Source organism: Arvicanthis niloticus, chromosome 15, assembly GCF_011762505.2.
Source record: "Arvicanthis niloticus isolate mArvNil1 chromosome 15, mArvNil1.pat.X, whole genome shotgun sequence".
NCBI classification, from domain to species: Eukaryota; Metazoa; Chordata; class Mammalia; order Rodentia; family Muridae; genus Arvicanthis; species Arvicanthis niloticus.
This window is the reverse complement of record NC_047672.1, coordinates 68,346,106-68,360,222: the sequence shown is the minus strand read 5'-3', so window position 1 is coordinate 68,360,222 and position 14,117 is coordinate 68,346,106. Positions and strand designations below refer to the sequence as shown.

Sequence of the window (14,117 nt, the reverse complement as noted above, 5' to 3'; positions counted from 1 at the left end):
GTACAACTTAGGAAACTATTGTCACCATGACTGCTGTGTAAGAGTGTCAGCTACAGAAAAGTAGCTATAATGATTCAGCAAATAATATAAACCAGAACTGGTTTTAAAGTCACTTGAATCAACTGCCCAAAATTAAATCTAGATTTTTCAAGATATTCTTTACTTTTAATAGGGTCAGAACTGGACTAGTTCACAGTAAATTGTTTTCTGCAGGATTGCTTGTTTGCTTATGCATAGGAAAATCTCTTATGAACGTGTGTCAACAATGAGTGAAGTAGGAAGACAGAAGAAAGCAGACATTAGTTAGAACCTGACATGGCAACTACTTATCCTTCTCATTACAGAACCAGGAAACATGGTATTTGTTATCAATACCATAACTGTCTGTTGACACTAAAAAGCAACTACTAGAACAGGAAGAAGGATTGTGGCCCCTAGAGGAATGGGAGCTCCATTGGAGGACCAACAGAATCAACTAACCTGGACCCTTGAGCTCTCACAGACTGAACCACCAACCAAACATGGGCTGGACCTAGGCCTCCCTGCACATATGTAGCATATGTGCAGTTTGGTCTTCATCTGGACCCCAAAAAACTGGAATGAGGGCTATCCCAAAAGTTGTTGCCTGTCAGTGAGATATGTTCTAGCAGGGCTGCCTTGTCTGGCCTCCATGGGATGGGAGAGGATGTGCTTAGCCTCACAGAGACTCAGATTGCTAGGGTGGGGAAATACTAAGAGAGGCGCCAACCTGATCAGATGAGAAGAGAAGGGGGAAGGGGGAAAGGATTATGGGAGGGGGTGACTGGGAGAGGGTCAGTGAGTGGGATGTAAAGTGGATAAGTAAAGGAAAAAATAACAAAGAATAAATAAAAATCTGTAGCTTTTCTATAAAAAAGAAAGAAGAAAAAAAAAGCAACTTCTAATACTTCTACTTCTTAAATAAAATGAGGCAGTCATCTTAGATGCTACATGAAGAACATCCCTAATTCTGTGGTTATTTGCCTTATTGTGGTCCAAATTAATGAATCTTTGTTTCTATCTTTATAAACAATTACATTGATGTTTCCTATATTTTAAAAATTTATTTATTTTAAAACCTATTCTTTGGAAAAATATATATATATTGTTTTTTGATCTTATATCTACCATACATTCCCTCAAACTCCATGTATGCACACCAAACACTCACATAAAATAAAATAATAAAGCATACAATAAAATAATAAAAACATGTAATAAAAATATTTGGTGGCAGCATTAAGTGGTTATAGAAAGCAGAGAATTTTTAGCTAAAATCCCAGTTGTGGAATTTTAATACATCTCTCTCCTTACTTAATGTTTCTTTATTATTTAATGAATAGCACACTTAAGCCAATTAGTAGCATTGATTAGTGCATGGGAGTGGGATCACCTACTTGGGAGTATACAACGTATCATGGTTACTATCTAAAGAACGTGAGTTTCTTTCCTTGTATTGGGCAGTTACCCGCTACTCTCAGTTTACATGTACAAAGGTTTTGTCATGTCTTTGTCCTTTCACAGCCTTCTTCATTTTAGTGTGGCTCTGACATTTGTTCCAGACTCTCTTCTATGATATTCCCTAAGCCTTGTGGGAGTGATCTATCAACACTCATTTTACTGTTATTGACAAAGATTATTTATTTATTTATTAATATTAATTTTTACTTATTACTTTACATCCTGTTCAATGACCCCTGCTAGTCACCCCCTCCCATAATCCCTTCCCCAGTCTCATTCTCCTCCTCTGAGAGGGTGGGGATCCCCCTGGATATACCCCCATCCTGGCATATCAGGTCTCTGTAAGGTTAGGCACATCCTCTCCTACTGAGGCCAGACAGGGCTGCCCCGCTAGAAGAACAGCTTTTGGGATAGCCCCTGCTCCATCCAGTTGTTTGGGATCAAGCTGCATATCTGTCACATATGTGCAGGGAGGCCTATGCCCAGCCTATGTATGTTCTTTTGTTGGTCATTCAGCTTCAGAGAGCCCCAAGGGTCTAGGTTAGTTGACTCCATTGTTCTTCCTGTGAAGTTCCTATCCGTTAAGAGTTGGTAATAGCAACAAAGAGAATTTTAAAAGAGAAAATTATATAGTCTAATAAAGTTAGTAACTGGGAATTAGTGAACAATTTAGTAAATTATCTGGTCCACTTCCAAACAAAAATAAATTGTTATGAATTTGTTTTTATATATATAGAATAATGTAGAAATTATAGATGAGAACCTCAATGAAATGTTATGCATTTTATATATAACTAATATCTAAATTTAATAATATATATTTTCCAATAGAATATAATGTTGTTTTAAATGTGTTTTTTATAATACTGATGAGTTGTTTAAGGGTAATTAGAACTAAAGAAAAAGAATAGATAAAAATATTTGCAACCAATAATATAAACTCAAAAAATTCAGTATTGCACATTAATTTTAGAAATATATAATTAATCATTAGACCCTAGAAAATTGTTTTGTCTATTTACATCCTTTTTGATTAATTAATTAATTAATTATAAACTCTAAATTTTATTCCCTTCCCGATCCACCCTCCAACTGTTCCACATCCTATACCTCCTCCCTGCACCACTGTCTCCACAAGAATGTCCTCACCCCCACTCCCCCCACCCCAACAGACTTCTAAACTCCCTGGGGCATCCAGTCTCTTGAGGGTTAAGTACATCTTTTCTGACTAAACTCAGACCCAGCAGTCTTCTGCTGTATATGTGTTAGGAGCCTCACCTCAGCTGGTGTATGCTGCCTGGTAGGTGATCCGGTGTTTGAGAGATATCAAGAGTCTAGGTTTATTGAGACTGCTGGTTCTCCTACAGGGTCACCCTTCTCCTCAGCTTCTTCCAGGTTTTTCCTAATTCAACCACAGGGGTCAGCAGCTTCTCTTCATTGGTTGGGTGCATATATTCTTTCAGCTGCTTATTGAGTCTCTTGGAAGAAATGGAAAACCTAGGAAAGAGGTCAGGAATTACATATGTAAGTATCACCAACATAATACAAGAAATAGAAGAGAGAATCTCAGGCGTAGAAGATACCTTAGAAATGATTGACACAACTGTCAAAGAAAATTCAAAACAAAAAACCCTGATAACCCAAAGCATCCAGGAAATTGAGAAAACAATGAAAAGATCAAATCTAAGAATAATTGGAATAGAAGAGAACATTTTTTTTTTTTTAAATCTTAGCAGCTTTAAGTGTCTGATAAATGAGTGTGCTAATTAATGCCTATTATATGGATAAAAGTCGCCCACACAAACTTTGCTTTCTCTCTAAGAAAGATTACAAAATACTGTTCTTGCACAATATTGTAAAATCACACAAGTGTTGCCAGTTCAGAGTACATCTCTGCTATTTCTTCTGGTATCTTAGAATTATTATACCATAAAGCTGTGTATATGTTGGTCTGTTTATATGTATGTCTGAAAGCAATGAAACTCACACTTTATTCTCTTCAACTTTTAGTTTCATAAATGATTCAGGTAAAATCTTTACCCTTTCAAGGGTTCTAAGCGTCATTACTTTATATTCCTTTTGTTATTCAAATTGTATTCTTTTTCTTTGGATTATTTGGATAAAAACCTTGGGCTGGAACAGTTTATATCCTATGATCTTGAACTTATTATTTTTCATATTCTTAATGTTTTCATTGCATAGCGAATAATGCCTAGGCCTTAAATATCCACAGATATTTAATGTGATTATTCATTTCACTCCCAGATTCCCAGTACTGCTATGGAGGGTACTTTTTTTCTCAGCTATGCATAATGTTCCTCTCAATCCACTGGGGTTTTTTGTGATCCCTACTTTTATAGTCTTTCTGCAAAGGATGGCTTTTAGCTCTGATGTTCCTGTCTCATCCCCCTCAGTGCTAGGATTATATGCCTTTGGACATGACTTCTACTTATACTTGATATTCTGTAATATTCAAAAGACGGGAAGATCCATCACCAAGACGCTTTTCAAACTGCAGGGCAGTAGCTGAAGGCTTCTTGCCATTCTGTTTCTTAGTGTCAGAAATATCATTGCATTCTATGTTAATTTCTCTATAGAATTACAGAAGTATAAACATACATTTGGTCCAGTGATACAGGTAGATCAAATCCAACAGTATCAAGCTCAAAAAAATCTCAGCCTAGATCAGAAAGCAAATAAGAAGCCCCAAACAAATAAACAAAGAAGCAGAACAAAGAAAATCAACAACACAAAGGAACCTTGTCATATAATCCTAGACAATGCTAAAGCAGAACCTTCAGGAGACACAGAAATTAGAATCTAAATTGCTAACTATCTTTATGAAAACCCTCAGTGCTCAGTCTCCCCACATGGTCTACACTGTTAGTCATCCCTTCTGCACCTGACCAATAGAATCCCATCCTGTGAAAATGGTTTTGCTCTATTATCCTACCATTGTCCTGAGATTTCATTCATCTTTGCTGGATTAATATATAATCACTAACCTTATTTCTATCTCTTATGATGTTATAGTTTTACATTTTACCAGTTCATTGACTGTAATATGTGTTTTTGTTTTCTTTTGTTTATTGTATGTTTTCTGAAGGTATTAAACAATATTTTTAAAATATCTTTTGTTTTAAATATTATAAGTTTTTTTACTTTATCTTAACATATTTTGTCAAGTTACTGACAAGTTACTATATTTATATTTAATATTATATAAAATGAATATGGATTTTACTTGGGTGCCATAGTGCAAAGACTAGTACAGTAGTCATTACATACATGTGACAGTACAAAATTCAAATTGCTGCTGAATCAAACTTAGAAATGTAATGAACAAGAACACTGTGTTTTCAAACAGTGCATCAAATATTTGAATTATCTCTTGATTAATTTTATATTAAATATATGGAATTGATAGCTTAATATTGGATTAAGTAACAACATTAATATTACCTCTTTACTTTTAATTTTTGATGTAACTTTTGGACTTTTTAAAAAAGTATATGCTTGTTTAAATTTATTCCCTTGGATCTTACTCTGTGATGTCTGATAAGGTATCAGTCATTTCCGCCTTTTTCCATCTCTCTTACTTCACTAATAATAGTACCAACTTGAAGAGTGCTCAGCACAAAAGCTCAGGGAACAGGAAAAACATTAAAAATGGAGAGGGAAGAGAATGTAAGAGTGAGATGTCAGGAAAATTTTGAGCAAAAAGATGTCTTCTGCGCACAACAGAACTGTTGTGCTTATGATCAGACAGGAATTAGTTAATGTTCCAGAGTAGATGGAAGAGGGACACAAACTCATCACTCCTAGCTGAGGAGGTACTGACAGTCGATGGCTTCTGAGAATGAAGGAGTCATTTAACTTTAAGAGTCTGTCATACTTCAGTTTATGGCTACAAAAACAAGTAAGTGAACAGCAGAGATGGGAATTGGTAGCTTAAGAACGATCAACAGGAGGACACAGATTTTGGAAAGTTGTAAGAAGGGCACGGATCTTGGAAGAATTAGAAAAAGGAGTTAAGGGGGATCAGAATATATTGTGTGCTTATATAAAATTCTTAGATAATGAATATTATTATTATATTTTATATATAATATAATATTTTTAAAAATTAAAAAACTGCAGCAACTATTGGCTTTACTTATATCTTTCTATTTATCCACAAAGCTATTCTAAAAAGGAGCAGCTTGACAGAACTCAGGACTGGCTAAGGGGTCAGAATGTAGAATTACCCATGTGTTTCTTTTAGACATAATCTCATCCATAACACTGTCAAGCTTAGACTCTTATTCTATGTCAGTTTCTGGCTGGACAAATGAAATCTCAGGTCCTGTGGAAAGGTGTACATGGAGAATAGAAGGCCATGCACATGGTTTCAGAGATCCATGAAATCTCAGGTCCTGTGGAAAGGTGGACATGGAGAATAGAAGGCCATGCCCATGGTTTCAGAGATCCGGAGCTCACGGCTTTTCCTAAAGATTATTAACTTAGACCCTGATCTCCACGGCTACCCTTTTTACAGTTCATTGTCTTTCCTAAGATGATTTGGCACATTCTTTTGACTTCTGATAGGCTTTCTGTCTGTGGTAAAGGGCTTTACATCTGATATTTTTAGGGTTTTTTTAGCTAATCATTTCTGTCTCTTTTCTAACTAATGTCTCAGTATTTTGTTTCTTATCATCTACATCTTTGGAAAAATATGTGTTCATCTTTCTATGAATTGTATTAATTATATCTTATTGAGAACTTTGGGCAAAGATGAAAATAAATGCTCCATATTAATAAATGTCATATTAATCAAGAGGCTTGATCCCAATTTTCAATTCTGTTTTGTTTTTTCAGCACTTGATTCACACTGGATTGTAGTCAGGCATTCTTGTGTCCAGTGATTGATCTTACTCATTTTTCTATACCCACATATGTGAACTGATTGTAGTCTATTTCCCTGTACCCATAGCTGTGAGCTTTTAAGTCAAACAAGGCTTCAGAAGTTCACCTGCCTTTTCCAATCCCACCAACTGCTATGCTAATACAATCACATAAGGTCTTATTTCAGCACTAACCTTTATTTACTCATAATTCTACTTCCTTCTACTTAGGTTCAACTAATCTTCTTGAACAGATTAAGGTTTTAGTGATTCTGTGAATGTATTCATCAGATTACAATGCTTGTTGATCTCTTTCTCTCTCTCAGCTAATTTCCAAGTCACATATCTACTTCCTACCATTTCAAATATGCTACTGCACATATCTTAATTATGGTTTTACTACTGTGAATAGACACCATGACCAAGGCCACTCTTATAAGGAAAACATTTAATGGGAGCTGGCTTACAGGTTCAGAGTTTCAGTCAGTCCATTATCATCAAGGTAGGAACATGACAGTATCCAGGCTGCCATGGTGCAAAAGGAGCTGAGAGTTCTACATCTTCATCTGAAGGCCACTAGGAGAAGATTGACTTCTAGGCAGCTATGACTAGGGTCTAAAAACTCACACTTACAGTAAAATACTTTCTACCAAAAGGTCACATAAACTCCAACAAGGCCACACCTCCTAATAGTGCCACTCCCTGAGCCAAGCATATTCAAACCTCTACAGTATGGTACTAATTTAAAGGTTCATCTTTTCTATTCTCTTCAATCTCTTTTTGGATTGAATATTTATGAATCAGAAATTTGGGGAAGGGATTTTGGTAAAGCCAAGGAAGTGATCTTATGATATTATTCAGTTTTAAGAAAGGAAAGCCATTGTAATCTCTTCTGAAGATGAATTGCCCATGCCGTTGATCTAGTGAGTGGCTGTGGGGAACCTCTGAGAAGAAGTATTTCTCAGACAGCACAAAACATTGAAGTATCATTGGCTGGGTAAAGAGTGTAGGCATTTTGGCTAGATGCCAATCATCAAACTTCATGATCTTAAAATTTTGTTAAATGTCCTGGAAAGATTATATAATTAAATCAAGGAAAAGATGGTTACCATCTACAAACTACCTGTCATGAGAACAAAGGGATACCACAATATTGAATTTAGAAACTTCACATCCTATCTTCCTACCTTTAAAAATGTAATACCTGTTGAGAAAAATTGAGGTTGAGTTTTAAAGATAAGATTACTAGACCTAGCAATACTTTAAAGTGTCTTATCAATGATAATAGAAATTATCCTGAATGGCACAGAATGGAGGTATTGTTGCAGACCTGAGTTTATGCTCTGAAATTGCATTTTGTTTAAATGACATTTGTCTTCACAAACACTCCTTGTGACAGTTCTGTCCTGCCAATAACAATGAGGGCACTTTCTGCATCCATTACAGCTCTCCTTTGGTCTAAGTAAACTTACTGTTTCGCATTCCACTTGTCAGGAAGAACATTCTGTTTCTCTGAGTAATGCAAAGATGCAATTAATTCCTTTTTTGAATTTTATTTTATTTCAAAATCTTCAAATATAATAATTATTTTCTTTAGAAAAGTTTAATGTTTTGGGAAGTACAAATGCAAAGATTTAAAAATGTTAAGTCATGCAAAAATAACTTCAGTTTAGACAGAATTTTATTTTCCATGATAGGAAACAGCAAGATTACTGTTTCCTATCATGTATAACACTGATTCATGAGTCATGTAAGGGCCTTGTAAAAAAATGACCTTTCTAGGATTTTATACATTGTTTCATGTTGACAGTATTTGGTAACAGTGTAATACAGAAAAAAAAGAGTCAGAATTGAGCAGCAGGCTTTTCACTTGTAATTCAACTCCATTAAAACTTTTGTAAGTTTCCCAACTTCAGAGTATCACTTTTGCTACTTAAATTGGGAAAATAGTACTATCTTCAGTCACTGATAGCAAGATTACGTTATATGATGCATCTGTTTCTGGAATGCTCTCTAATATGGGGAAAGCACTCTCTTGGCTATTAGTATACCATATCACAACTTAGGCCTCTTATCAAAGATGCTTCCAAAAAGATTGTTACAATTTTGCAAGTTAGGCATAGAGGTGTAAGGATGATGCAATTATTTGAAATGTTAATAAGCTACACAGTTATGCCACCCTCTCTCCAATCAGATTCTGTCTGTGTGCACAGAGAGTTTTAAAACATGACAGTAGCCTTAATTTTACTTAGCCTCTGGAAAGGAAGGCTATAAGACAACATTTAGGTGGAAATTATTATTTTATTTACAATGTCATTTCCCTAGTTGTCATTTTCTGAAAATTTAATCAGGTATCTAAATATTTGGCCATTGGCATAAACTCAATTAACCTCAAGGTAAATCAGCTCAGTCCTTGTGTTGGAATGATTGGTATCCCTTATATTACTGAGCAAATCACCTGCTGTTTCTTATTGCCTAATTGGGTTGAGAAATAGGAGAGCCTTTAGGACAAACTGGGGACAAAGGTCAGGAGTAGTTTCCACATAGAAAAGTGTTCTTGTCCTCAAGCTGTCCATGCTAGCCTGAGTTCTGGGAAGGTTACTAGAGATTATGAATGTCTAGTACCACAAAAGCCTTGTGTTCATGTGCTGTCTCTGGGTAATTGTGAAATGACTAAACTGTGGGAACTAAAAAAGTTATTAATAGAAAAGAATAAAACAAATCCCTAGGAGTCTATGTTACAGCTTTCAGAAAACTGTGACTGAACAGACTTAGAATATAGGCTCTCCTCAAGTTAGGAGTGGACTGTGTGAAAAACAGGGGAATGAAGAGTTTTATTTCAATAGTTTTTCTTTTATAATTTTAAATATTTACAAAATATTTAAACAGTTCCATGCTGGCATTTACTAGTTTTTAATAATAATATAATACTTATTTTCTGTCTTATTTGTTATCCATGACGATCTTCAGTGTTTGTTTGTTTGTTTGTTTGTTTCCTTAGGCTTAATCATGAGTGTTGGTTTTCCATGTCCTTGCTGTAAGGTGATATGGTTTTATCTACAGTAAGTCAGATAAAAATATGCTAAGATCTTAATAAACATTGTACTACCTAAAAAGCTGCCATAAACACTTTCGTACAGATTTTTTTTTTTAGTTTAAAATGTTCTAGTTTTTAAAAAACAATTAAGGTGCTTTCAGTTATTTATATGTCTTTTTAATTTTGATCTCATCATTTCAAATTCAAGGTGCTATGTTTCTATAACAATACAACATATAGTTCCCTTTTTTCTACATTCAAATGGGTTTTCATTACATTTTCAATATACCAAGTATCAAAATAAAAAGGCTTTAAAATGCTTTCGATGTATTTGGTATTTACCCTTAATTATAAATTTTGAGACGAGATACTTTTGTAGGAATTTAGCATATTTAGCAACTTGATACTAATTCCTTTTAAATTTTATAGTGAAATACACAAGTTATTTCTACCAGTGCTTGAATTGAGTGACCAGCTTCTCATTTATTCTGAAAGTCACAAAATCAAATGTTCCTCTTTGGGAACTTCTGTAAGCAGTTTCTAAATCTCTCTAGGGATGGTGAAATGTCCTCCCTCTCCATTCCACCTCTGCACTGGCAGGTGACAACTGGTTGACTCCTGACTCATCTGAGAAAGGGGCCAAGCTCCCCTATCTGTGCAGTGTTCTCTCTCTCCTGAGCATGGCCCTTGGGATTACTTATGTTTTACTATAGTCTGCCTTCTGTTTGCACACTCCTTGTGTACTTCATTACAATTTTTCTTTATGTTTAAACTTATTTCTAGTAAACAGTTTATCTACTTTTGGGTACTCTGAACCAGGGAATAGAAATTACCAAGAAAGACTTGTTCCTTACAAATAAAAGAACAAAGACAAGTTTGTTGTAATTTGTCCATAATACTACTGAGAATTACCCTAAAACATTCAATTACTACAGGGTATGTCAACTGAAGCAGATTAATTTCAAATATTTAAATGAAATTTTCAATAAAAATATCAAACCCCACTGACAGGAGATATTTTAAGCTAATTAGTATCCTTCTAGCAACAGAATACAATTGACAATGCATAGAAAACCCAAAGCAATGTAAATAATCCCAGAGGTATGAATTAGATGTATCTGTGTCATCAAAACCCAATGATAAATGACAGAAAATGAGAGCAATTCTTTAATCAAAGCTTGGGGGAAAAACTTAGAAAGACAATGACAGATGTGAGAACAGGAGGGAAACACATCACCACAGTTGCAAGGCAGCGTGTTCTGTGGGCTTTCAGGTCATTAAGTGACTTTCAAGTGTTTCTTAATTCTTGGACATCTGGAGCCTCCTTTGTCAAATGATAAGGATCAGATAATGACTTCTACAGCTTGTTCTGTACAATGAGGACAATGAGACGTGAAGGAATGTATCACAGTAGAGTAGATGAGAAAGGTTATAGACTAGAGTAACAAGTACTCATGTCTGTTCAAATGTACCTTTTTGACAATCTAGGCACCTCATATTCTTTAGTAGTTTGTGCTCTTTATTTTTACCAGTGGTTAGTTGGTGGTTGTTGTTGTTGTTGTTGTTTTTTCAGAGACAGAAAGATAAAGAGAGACAGAGAGAGAAGGAATGAGTAAGGGGGGGAGGTGCACATACTCTACACTATTACTGATTTCACTATATAATTGCCCTGAGCTTCTGATGCTGATCGCCTTGCCTCCACCTCCACTGATTGGGCTAGAACTACAGACATGCACCACCATGTCCATTTTATGTCATACTAGGTGTCAAGCCCAAAACGTGAGGCTTGCTAAGCAAGAACACAGCTTATGGAATATCATTCCTAGACTCTAATCTCCAGCAAATCTTCTGGTACAAAGTCTCCTAAGCATAAAATGTATCTCTTGAAAGTGAGCTGCTGGGAACTTTCTAAGCAAAGCAAGTTTTGACAGACACTATCAGTACATCAGCTTGGCTGTGTTAGCAGACTCAATAAATGGCAGTTCATGCAGGGCGTGTGCTTGAAGTACTTACTATAGGTAAATGCCTTCTCATCCCAGACAGTCATGACTGCTATAAAACCAACAACAGGCTCACCCATGGAGCCCCAGTCAGGTTTTTGAGAACTCTGCTTTTTTTTAACCCTGATATGTGAGGGTAGGGTTTAGTATTATTTCTTTTTAATTAATAAAGCTTGAAAAGCATTCATTTCTTCAGTAAAAATCTCATGGTCCGTATCATGATATCAATCCTGTTGAAACAATAAAAGTAACTAAGTTTGGAAGTATTAAATGCTATTTAACCAGCTCTGGACTAAATGCTCCAAGCTAGGATAATGTATCCTTCATGAGATCAGACTGGTGTCTCCAATGCCTCATGGAGAACTATAGTGATATTACAGAACAATTTGTACTGAGTATCTGTTTTCTTCCTCTTTGTGACAGTGTTCTAAGCACAAAGGGCTCACACAGTAAATTAACTCACGAGAAAGGATAACATCAATATTGTTATATTAGAGAGTTATATCCTTAAATGATTAGGAAGGAAAACCATGAATGTTTGGTCTTATTTAGCACATTAGCATATTGTGCTAACATTCTAAATAATACTAAATAATAATACATGAATATACTATTTAGCATGTTTAGCATATTAGATATACTATAATGACTTTATATTTTGGAGTAACTTTATTATATATATATATATATATATATATATATATATATATATATATATATATATTCTTATTTTATATATACCACACACATACACAAAGACATACAGACACACACATACATATTTATATATATAATATATATATATATATATATATATATATATATATATATATATATATGAATTAGACTTACCAAATACCTTTATCCTCAGTGGCATATGTGCCAAAGGAAGATCAAAATAATTTGAAGTTTGAGCTTGGTAGTTTTCCTGGTCTTTCTGCAATGCTGTTCTCACAAACAATACTATCCTTGAAGATAATTGTGGTAGTTTGAACGTAGACTTATGTTTGAATGCTTGGCCCATGGGGAGTGGGGAGTGGTACCGTTAGAAGGTGTGGCCTTATTGGGGTAGGTGTGGCCTTTTTGGAGGAAGTGTGTCACTGTGGAGGTAGGCTTTGAGAAATATATATTATGTGTGTGTGTGTGTGTGTGTGTGTGTGTGTGTGTGTGTGTGTTTGTATGTGTGTGTATGGCCAAGGCTGGGATCATACAGGCTGAAAGTCCTGTGGATGATATTATGTTTTCATTCTAGGGGTAAAATCTACTTCTCCTCTTTCTACCTCTATCAGTCCCCCAGATGTGACCATTAATCCTGGGTATTTTGGGAAATGTAATCATATCCCTAAAGAAACATCTGCCATCATACTGAGTAAGCCTGGGTCAATTGTAAAAAAGAGTGGGTTTGGCTTGCAAAACTGTTCTGAGGAAGATATATGTGATCAACAGAGACTTAAAATGAGGAAGCTATGTCTGATCAAGAGATTTAAAATGGAGAAGCTCTATCTGATCAACAGAGACTTAGAAAATAGGGAAGCTCTGTCTGATCAAGAAAGACTTAAAAATAGCTCTTGCAAAGATGATGTCAGAAATTGATAGGTGTATATAAGCAAAGGTTGCTTGGTAAAGAGAGCATGTCTCTGCAATTAAAAAGTATATGACAGAGGGGTTCTGCTTGATGATGGGGCTTATACCCACAAGTGTTTCATCTGTCTCCCACCTAGTACAGCTGTCGAAGTGCATTTGCTACCAGCTGGCTATGTACTCATGTCTATGGACATGCCAAGCTAAACATTTATTTTTGGCTTGCTGAAATTGTATTTTGTAGTGCAAAATAAATTTGGGGATGGGGGTGATTGACCCAGTGGGGGTGTGCAAGGAGAAACGATATGTATTGAAAATTTTTATAATGTTGGATATTTTATAATGATGATATTAGGATTTTCTAGATAACATAAAAGATGCCACTGCTAAGTTGAGCAGTATTGTCATTGGATAAATAAAAATGGCTTGAGCTATTTGGGACCACTTGCTTGAAAGTCAACCTGTAGTTATTGTCTTCATTTGAACAAATCCCACTTGCCTGTTTCAGTACCTGAGCCTTGTAGCTGGAGCTGCTCTCTGGCAAGTGGTGCACTGAACAGGGACCTAAAGATGATAGGTGAATATTTGAACTGAAGGAAATATGATTCTACCTAAGGGTGCTGCATACCTAGCAGGAGGACCCCTGATTTGAGGGAAAGGCAGAGAATCAAGAACTTGAGAAATGTGATGCCCTATCCTTCAGAATAGGACAGCATACATCAAAGGAAATTACACAAGAATTGAGACATGTTGTACCCTTTCCTTTAGAATGTGCAATCAAGAATCAAAGGAAATTAATTTTTATGCAGATAATATTAAACAAATAATTAAACCTAAAGGTCTTAATTTCTACTAATTGGGTTATAAGGTTCTTAGAATTTGTTCAGAAAATTTGCTTCTGATTTGCCGGCTACAGAACTCTTGATTTAGATGTCTCGGAAATAGTAGGAGTTGATCTTAGGGCTTGGTTCTCAGAACATGAACCTGAAGAAGTCCCTGTTCCTACTTTCAGATGGTAGGAGTTTGTTCACATCTCTATGACTCAGGCTAAGGAGGAGGATGCCTTTGGCTTCCTGAATTTTACAGAGAGTTACCAAAAGAAGTCCTTAACAACTCATTGAAGGGGTCCTTTCCTCC

General features: G+C 35.5%; 1 protein-coding gene and 1 long non-coding RNA gene across 7 annotated transcripts in view; one reads left to right on the top strand and one right to left on the bottom strand.

Annotated features, from left to right (window-relative positions):
* Positions 1-12,410, bottom strand: part of LOC143434437 (uncharacterized) — a 59,182-nt gene extending 46,772 nt beyond the window's left edge. For all 3 annotated transcript variants that reach the window (XR_013103908.1, XR_013103907.1, XR_013103906.1), the window contains exons 1-2: positions 12,252-12,410; positions 2,758-2,976 (exon numbers count right to left, since the gene is read on the bottom strand). This is a non-coding gene — a long non-coding RNA (uncharacterized LOC143434437). The remainder of the gene's footprint in view (positions 1-2,757; positions 2,977-12,251) is intronic.
* Cd36 (CD36 molecule (CD36 blood group)) overlaps positions 1-14,117 on the top strand; it is an 86,789-nt gene that overhangs the window by 13,753 nt on the left and 58,919 nt on the right. The window lies entirely within an intron of this gene.